General features: G+C 43.8%; 1 pseudogene; it reads left to right on the top strand.

Moving 5' to 3' along the window:
- The first annotated feature begins 846 nt into the window (after window positions 1-846).
- LOC134367810 (carbonic anhydrase 5B, mitochondrial-like) lies at window positions 847-8899 on the top strand (annotated as a pseudogene).
- Window positions 8900-9846: the final 947 nt, after the last annotated feature.

Here is a 9846-nt window from a genome sequence, read left to right as displayed (position 1 = left end):
TTTGGGCCAGATAATTCTCTGCAGTAGGGGCCATACCTGTGTGTGCATTGTAGGACGTTAAGCAGCATCACTGGCCTCTACACACTAGATGGCACTAGCACCCTCCTCTGTCACTGTCCTCTCAGAGCCCAAATACTTGAAAGCGATGAGAGGCGCAGAGGGACTACACCAAGCTAACTCCTGCAAGAGAGGAGAAAGTCGGTGCAGCCCCGAGCTCAGGCTTGTCTCATCTTTTATTGTGGTATCATGACCTTGGCCAAGTAACAAGCTGAGTATACTTTCAAAAGAAGTACAGAAAGGAGTGTGTGAACAGGACAGAAACGATCTCAGTCTTCCCTACTACTGAATCAGAACATCTTCGCTGTTCAGCATGTGCTGTTTTCAGCACGTAATGTTCCCATTCTGTGCACTCAAGGCTTTTGCCCTCTGTGAATGCTTTTGCCCACTGTGTATTCCCTGTACTAAACAGGCCCCCGTGTTCCTGTATCTCCTCTAGTTGTGACAAGCAAAAGTCTCTGTAGAGGTTGCCAAATGTCCCCTGGGGGAAAAATCAGTTCCTCTGTTGAGAACCACTGGTCCAGACACTCCCAGGGGAGCTTGACGTCCATACCCCTAGGATGCTTTTGCGCTCCACCCCCCAAAAAACAAGTCTACGATTTTGAAATTCCATCTTTGGGCAGCTACTGAAGCAAGAGGAACGTCTCCTGTTTTAGAGTAAACTAGAGGCAGCTTTCTGGGTTTTATGGAAATAGGAGGATGCCCTGCCATAGGTGGGGATTTGACTGAGTAGCAGCTGCCTTGTCACTTTCTCAAATCCTTAGATTCACTCTTAGCAGAGGGGGCGAGATGCAGGGAGTTGTTGGTAATGATTTCTCTCGGTCATGTTTCTTCTAGTTTTCCTCCTTGTCTTGATTCTACTCATCCGTGGTGCAGATCTGAAGGGCAGAGAAGTGGACCACCCCTAACTGATACACGTGGCTTCCATTCCTCATGCATGGATGTCACAACAGGTCTATCTGTGTTATCAGGAACTCTGCTGATATTTTTCAGGGACCTGCTACAAAGACCTGGTGCTTGACTCTGGAAGAAATTCAGCATCAGCGATGTCGTTAGTGCCTGTGTAAATGAATTGTCTGTGTACACCTTAATAGTTCATATTTGTGTGACTGCGAACTCCCGGGACCTTCACAGTGCTGATATTCTACCCAGCTGTGGCAGGGTGGCTGCCTAGTCCTCAAAGTTTGCTCACATGAGAGGTGAATTCAGCACGCACACTAGGTGGGGTGCGCCTTTCGCGGGATGCAGGCTCCACGGGCCTTTACGTCCACTACCCAAGCAGCTAAACACTGATGGTACGTGATAGAAATTTGCTGCCCAATAATTCTTCCTCCATTTCTTTTGCTGAAAAGTCTCTTATTGAAATTACATTAATTTGTGTTTGCATTTAAAGCTAGTTTGGGCGGGGGAGGGGGGATTGGGGACCAGGAAACTATCAACAAAGACAAGAAACTAATTCGTGAATACCCTGTTTCCCAATGGACTAATCTCAGGAGTGATCACACTTGCTTTAGGTGAAGTTAGTAGACAGACTGTGACGCGTTGGTTTTCCAAGCTGACAGAATGCTCCGTAAGGTGCTGTCTGACCTGCCTTTATCCTCTGCATTAGTCAGTTGATGAAGGCCCTAAGTGGCTATTTCCTAAGACTTTTAGTTTCAATTAGCCTCCACAGGGTCCCCACCTGTGAAATTGTCTCGTGTGTGATGCTAGACAGTGGACGGTCTTGCTAATAGCTCCAACCTGCTTTCTCCTAGTGCATCCACTCAGGGAGAGCCTGGACCTGGTTCCCAAGGGTGATCGACAGTCACCTGTCAACATCCAGTGGAGGGACAGTGTTTATGATCCTGCCCTAAAACCCCTCACCATCTCTTATGACCTGATCACCTGCCTCCACGTCTGGAATAACGGGTGTTCTTTCCTCGTGGAATTTGAAGATTCTACAGGTGAATCAGGTGAGGGTAAGATCCGGTGGTCTTGCCTGGAGTTAAAGGAACAGTGTCCTGTCAACACAGGACACGTCCAGCTCCCTCCATGGTAGTACTGATGTCTTTGTTAGCAGTGGCATGGAACTCATTGGAATTTTTTTTCTAATTGTGGAAAAATGCACATAACATGAAACTTACCGTTTTAACCATTTTTAAGAATACAGTTAAGTATTAAGTACATTCACCTTATTGTGCAACCATCACCACCGTCTGTCTCCAGAAATCTTTTCGTCTTGAAAACCTGAAACTCTACCCATTCACCAGCTCCCCTTTTCCCAGCTAACAGCCCTGACAACCACCAATCTACTTTCTGTCTCTGTGGATCTCACTACTCTAGGTACCTCATTTGAGTGGAATCATACGGTATTTGTGTATTAGTCCATTTTTGTGTGACTATAACAGAATATCTGAGACTGGGTAATTTATAAAGAACAGAGGTTTATTTGGCTTCCAGTTCTGGGACAGCTGCATCTGGTGTGGGCCTCAGGCTGCTTCTACTCTTAGAGGAAAGTGGCAGGCAGCCGGCGGGTACACATTGCCACTCCAAAAGGGAGGAATAGGCCAAAAGAAAGGAGAAACAGGACCCAAACAAGTCCAAAACCCAGCAGGGCAGACATTTAATCTTACAGCTCCAAAATAATCTTCTTTGACTCCAAGTCATGCATCCTGGGCACAGTGGGTGGTCTGGGTAACCCACCCAGACTTGGGCAGCCCCAACCCAACAGCTCTGCCAGGCTCAACGCTGGTGCCTATGGCTTTTTGAGGGCAGCGTTGCACGTTGCCCTGGCCCTACAGTTCTGGGGTCCTGGCGGCAGACCCACTCCCTTGGCTGTACGAGACATTTCCCTGGTGGGGACTCCCTGTGGGGCCTCCATCCCCACTTTCCTGCTCAGCATTACTCTAGTAGATGGCCTTTGCCATGTCTCCGCCCCTGTGGCAGGTCTCTGCCTGGGCCCCAGGCTTCTCCATATATCCTCTGAAATCTGGGTGGAGGCTGCCACGATTTGTTTTTCTGTGGCTGGCTTATTACACTTAGCATAATGTCTTCCAGGTTCATCCATGTTGTAGCATGTGACAGAATTTCCTCCCTTTTTAAGGTTGAGTGATAATCCATTGTGTGGATATAAGACTTTTCTTTTATCCATTCCTCACCTTTTCACTATTGTGAGTAGTACTGTTATGAACATGGGTGTATAAATGTCTCTTCGAGACATTGTTTTTAGTTCTTTTGGGTACATGCCCAGAAGTGGAATTGCTGTATCATCATTACACTAACTTCTGAGAATATGAAAAAATTCCCTTCTATTTTTTCTGCATGTTTCCTTCTACTACTATAGGTAATATTTTCTATTAATAAATATATGTATCTCTGCATAGATTTTATAATTGCTATAGACATAAAATGAAATGAACACTTTGCCAGAAATCTATTTTCTGTGTGGGTGCTGAATATGTGCTAATTTTCCTCTGCTTGCTGACTTTTCAAATAACTTCTATGTTAAATACTGATACTATTTAATCTGATTTTAAATTATAAGATTGCAACATCGAGCAAAAGGATAATTACGCAAGAAAAACATTTTATATTTTTGGTCACCTGATAACATGTATGTATTTTGTTACTCATTTATTCATTCAACATTTACTGAGTGCCAAACATGCACCAGGCACTGCAAAGTGTCAGGAATACGAACCCAATTCCTGACTCCCTAGAGTTTAAAATCTAGTGAGAGAAGCACCCTTGAAGTTAGAATTATAAAGCAAGTGTGACTTTAAAAGGTTTCTAAATGTGCTCTGGGACCACAGAGTAAGGCATGTGATGTAGACTGCTCAGAGGAGTTTATGGTGATTTCACTGAGGAGGGGACATCTACATTGGGTATTGAAGGATGAATAGGAGTTTGCCAAGAGAACTAGAAGGGCATCTTAGACTGAGGGAAAATCGTGTTCAAAGGCAGATATGATAGTATGTTCTGGAAATGGCCAAAAAACAAAGTGATATGGCCAGAGTGAAGAATGTCTGATGTAGGAGAGGCAGGGACAATGGTGGTCATTGAAGCCGACAAGAGCAGGTGGAGGGCAGGCTCATCAGACACTCTTATTGTTAAACAGGACAGCGGCATGGCATGATTTCATTTAATTCATTAGTCAATTAGTTTACTGTTTTTACATTAACCCAGGCAACAGAGCAGGGCCGCAAGGTCAGATAAATCTAAGTGAGAGATGGTAGGAGCCAAAACAGAGGCTGTGGCAATAGAAATAAGAGAAAGAGCAAGTTTAGAAAGCATATGTGAAATATAAACAACAGAACTTGAAGGTGCAGTCCTCTGAAATAGAACTGAAGGCAAAGTTGACCATGACCTTGAAGATGCCTCACTTGGGAGCCTCGGGGAATGCTGGTTCCAGAAAGAAAGCTCATGAGTGATGGATGATGAGTGACTTGGAGGGAAAAGTAGGGAGATCATAAGGAAATGGAATATCTGCTCACAACTTTTTTTCTGTAATTTAGTTGTAAATGTTGCATCAAAAATAAAAAGCAGCACATTTTAAGTGGTCATCCCTGAAAGAAGAAATGTATCTTCAATGATTGTCACATTGGAAAACTTTTAAGGAATCTGTTTCTCTCAAGATAAGCATCTTCTCTGCTTTAGATGCAAATAAATTTGCATCCTTGCTATGTAAATTTTTCTTTCCCTGAATAAATCTCTCTATTCCAAAATAGTATTAATTGCTGCTCTTGCCTAAATTTCTTCCTGTTCTTTATTACTATTTCATTTTGCAGCAGATTGTCATATGCTTTTCTCAGTGGCTTTAATTTGGGTGAGGAAACATGTTTAAATATCATCTGTGGAATGAGGCTCAGTTTATTTTGGAGCGATTTTGTATGGTCATGTGTTAAAACCTCTTTAATGGTATTTCAGCTGCACTTGGTGTGTTGAAATGCAGTCAAATTTGAAAGCTTCGAGGATGCAGCACTGGAAGAAGATGTTCGGCTGTGACAGGAGTATTTTTAAAGGTAACGAAAATCTCGCCAACTTTAAATGATGTTTTGTATGCTAGCATGAAAAGATACATTACAATATTGTTATTCATTTTAAGAATACTGGGATCAATACATTGGTTAGATAATCAATGCTTGAAATACAGGATTGTTAAGAATATATTTTATATCTTTTAAATGATTTAAAATTGCACTATCCAATATGGCAGCCACAAGCCATGTGGGGCTACTGAACACTTGAAAGGTGGCTAGTGCCATTGAGGAAATGAAGTTTTAATTTTGTTTAATTTTAATTCATATACGTTTCATTTCAGAACTGATATTTAATTTAGGTATTGTAAAACAAGAAGGTTCGGAACCACTTGAGTATGTGTATGTACGTTTTGAGGTGTAAATGTTTAAAAATCTAAATACAGATCAACTATTTCTGATGAAAACTTAGCATCCAAATTGATGTGTGCTGTAAGTGTAAAATACGCAACAGATTCTCAAAACTTAGTATGGAAAAAAATGTAAACTTAGCTCAATAATTTTTTCACATTGATTACACATTGAAGTGATAACATTTTAAATATATTTGGTAAAATAAAATACATAATAAGATGAATTTTACCTGTTTCTTACTTTTTAAATGTGGCTACTAAAAAGTTTAAATTACCTCTGTGGCTTGCATTCTATTTCTATTCTTAAGTACTGGTATAGAAGGATAAAAGCATATAACTAAGTAAATAATGGTTAAAATGTGCAATTAGTTAAAAATATATTTTAAACAGAATAAAAAGATAAAGGCAAACAACTATAGGAAATGATTATAACAGGAATTAATATTTGCGAGTGCTCTGTGACTCTGTATTTGCTAAGTGCTTAGTTTATCTTCCCAAGAGCTCTCAGTGCCAGTACTATTGTCTCCATTTTTCATATGAAGAAAGTGGAGCTTAACAAGGTTAAGTGCTTTCCTGCCGGGTCACACAGCTAGCTAATGGATAACGGGTGGTACATTCCTATACCACACTCATGGGTCCTCTGAGTTCCTGAAGGTTTAGCAGCTGCAGGTCTCCCACAAGTATCTTGCTTTAGTCCACTCTGGAGGCTGAGTGTTTAAAGGAGGCCCAGGATTTGTTTTAATCAGGTGTGGTAAGATGTTCAGACATGGGAATGACTGTCGTGAAGGAAGAGGTTTGTTATAAACACAGACCACTTGAAGCAGGAGGCACAGCACATGTATAGCTACACAACTACGCCAACTGTCGGGATAGGGCCATTGCTATGCTAATTGTATGGCCAGGGCAATTCATAACTCAAGCCAAAATGTTGCATTATTTTAGTTATACTAAGTTTCCATTGGTATTGTCAGGGCTAGGGCTCAGGCCTTTCAAACCCATTGTACAGACTGGGTCACCAGACCCCTCACACACAGGCCAATGCTAGGTAATTGGAAAAACTCCCGGGAGCCATTGGCAGACATCAGTCCTCAGCTTCATCATCAGCAGCAGCTTATAGGTCTGGCAGCAGCGGCCTCTCGGAGGGTCCCAGGGACACTTGCAGCAACAGCCTCTAGCAGCAGTAGCAGCATCCCCGAGACAGAGAAGGGGGCAGCTGTGGAGCACAGCTGCTTGTCCTTTATACTTAAGTCCGTAACCCAGGACACCTGGGTGCCCACGCGCATCTACATCAGACAATAGCCAAGGAACACCTGGGCGCATGTGCATATTTACATCAAATGCTCCACACGATTCTGAACATCTGAGGGGCCCTGACCATTTTCCTTCACTTTCCCTACAGCACACCATGCAGGGCTACTTGATGATGCACCAGGGTTGGTGACAAGGCAGAGGGAGCCAGGGGAAAGTGTGGGCAGGAGACTTCACTGTGGGTTTCTTGGGAAGGAACAGCAAGGCAGGGTAAGCAGCTGAGGATCTGGCTACTTTGAATATATTCAGCGTGCTCTGGGGTGGAGGGTCAGTCCCTAGTTGTCTCATACCTGACCCTGGGTAGTAAGAGCAGGAGAGTCGTGGCCCCATGAGTAAGAGCCCCATAAAGGAGAAGGTTGGGGTTGTGGGCTGTGGATTGCTTGGCTGGCATATGAAAGGTGCTCCCCCAATTGTTTGTGCACTATAGGAATTAGCCAGCCTTGGGGGGAACAATCCCTCCAGTGTCAGCAAGGCCCCAGATGTCCAAGCATCAGTTACAGAAGCTAGAAAACGTGGTTATTATACAGAGGCTCCTGGAGCATGCCCTTGAGGCCTCGGGCTTGCGCTGAAAGCTGGGCCTTCCTGTGCTCTGGTTTGCTCTAGAACTTCAGCCTCCAGAGGCCCTGTGGGCCGCGGCCTGGTGAGTCCCAGCGGCAAGCGAATGGAACCAAGGCCACTTTCCCTGCAGACCGCAGGCACATCTGCAAACAGCCTGCTCATCTGCTCTGTATCTCATTTAATTCAGCAGTGTTCGTCACATTCTAAATTGCCAGTTTAAGTGAGTTTCAGACTGTCATTTGTTTTTAGGTAATCACCAGGTGGTTGATTTTAATTTTCATTCCATTCACTTCTGTAGTCGATGTCAATTGTTTTTAAACCTTGCATTTTCTCATTTGTTTTTCTTTAGCTGCACAAACATCATAAAGAGCTACAGAAGTTGGTGGATACTTTGCCATCAGTTAAGCATAAGGTAATATTTTTTCCTAAATCACTTGAAGTATATCTTGTGTTTCAATCTCAGAGTGGAGACATTACCAAGGCACTTTGAATCGGGAAGTGTAATTAAGTGAAGTATATTCAGGTTCTCTTTGAACGTTCCCTTAGAAGGAGACTTGCCATTTATGATGCTGTGTTGGGAAAGCCCCTGGCCCTGGGTTACTTTGCAGGGGACAGAAGTGATTGCGTTAGTGGGCACTGAGCTTTCTGGTTTTACTGCCATGCCTCTGAGGACTTGAGGACTCAGGAACATACTGCTGCCTCCTGTTCTGTTCCTGATCAGTTCTTGTGAAAACACTCAGTGCAGCCTTCTTTTCTCTAGTTACCCTCCCAAGTCGGGGAGCAGAGAAAAGTTTTACAGAAACTTGACTTTTCCAGCTGGAAAGAGAAATGATCCCTCTCCTTCAGGTTGGAAACCTTTGTCCAACCCCCAAGATTAATTCTTCCATATTCAGAATCCCAAAGGGGCCTCTCCCTGGAAGTCCATATATTCCCCCATCCGTCTGTCCCCCTACCTTTTCCGCTCTCCTTTCCTCCTCCTCTTTCTCTTTCTCCCTCTATCCCTAGTCCAGGACCCTGGCGTCTCCTAATCTGCACTGTATTTTAGAAAGGAGAAATGCTCAGTTAGTCCCTCTTGAGAAAAAGAAGCCTTGTTTCTGCACCAGCCACTGTCTAATACCTCCCAACGATACTCAGAGGACAGCACCTGCTGTAAACCCACTAGAATTGAGGGAGAACACGGTTTTGGCTGTTTTTCCACTGGGGAGTATCAGAAATGCAGAGCCGATTGCAGAAACAAAGCCTGGGCATGATTCTGTTCTAAGCAGTGACTCTTCAGGGAGCTGCCCAGAGGTACCTGGAGCTCCCTGGACCACTGCTGGTCCCTGAACACCCCAGAGAATCATCATTTCATCATGCGATTCCTGAGTGTTTCACCACTAAATAGTGACTCGGTGACCCCCATCTCTTGGCCAGGACAGCTTTGTGGAATTTGTGTCATTCAACCCTTCCTGCCTGATGCCCACTTGCCGGGATTACTGGACCTGCTCAGGGTCTCAGACTACCCTGCCCCTCTCTGTGTCTGTCACCTGGATCATTAAGAAGCAGCCAGTCAAGGTTGATCATGATCAGGAACGTTCTTCCTGCAATTTCCACCTAAGGAAATCCTAATCTGCCCATTTAAAACAAGGCTGGGTCAAACTTTGGCATCAGTTATAATGTCTTGTAATGTTTGTACATTTTTATTAAAATGTGCTAACATCTTGTCTCAGTTTGCAGATGAATTTGGGGATGTGTTGGGAAAATATAGGAAAATAGGTTCCCTCAGCTGTTCCGAATCTTGCCGAGCACTTGATGTAAATCTGCACGTGCACCCAGGTGTTCCTTGGTTATTGTCTTATGTAATTGCGCATGTGCACCCAGGTGTCCTGGGTTATGGACTTAAGTATAAAGGATGAGTGGCTCTAATCCACAGCGCCGTCTCCCCCACCCCACCCCCCTACCCCCGGGATGTCCCCAGTGGGCCACGGGGAGGCCAATACTACTGCTGGAGGCTGCTGCTGCCGTTGCTGAGGACTGAGATCGTGTCACCTGCCAATGGCTCCTGGGATCTTTCCCAATTACCTAGCGTGGACCTGCGTGTGAGGGGTCTGGTGACCCAGTCTGTGGAATGGATGTGAAAGGTCTGAGCCCTAGCCCTGACAATATGTGTGGAAACTTAGTATAACTAAAATAACGAAACATGTTGGCTTTAGTTATGAATTGCTTTAACAATACAATTGGCGTGGCTATTAGCTATTGCCTCAACCTGACAACTGGTGTAGCTGTGTAGCTTTACAGGATGCTTCAAATTAACTAGAGAGAAGAGCTAAATCATAGAAGGACATGAGCTTTTTACCTCTATACTGGACAATGACATGATTTATTATACATGTATTGGTAGATTATAAAAAGGAACACCTTTTTTTTCCACTGACATTTATTATAATCTGTTGGTAGCACACAAACCAATATTAATTAAACCAGAACTATGCGTACATAGAAGTGGGCAATCCCATGTGCCATTCTATGGGAACTGTGTGTCCTTAATCATCATTTCTTAGTGTTTTGATCTGCTT

Source organism: Cynocephalus volans, chromosome X (assembly GCF_027409185.1).
Source record: "Cynocephalus volans isolate mCynVol1 chromosome X, mCynVol1.pri, whole genome shotgun sequence".
Lineage (NCBI taxonomy): Eukaryota > Metazoa > Chordata > Mammalia > Dermoptera > Cynocephalidae > Cynocephalus > Cynocephalus volans.
The sequence above is the reverse complement of the archived record's forward strand: the minus strand, read 5'-3'. Positions and strand labels throughout refer to the sequence as shown.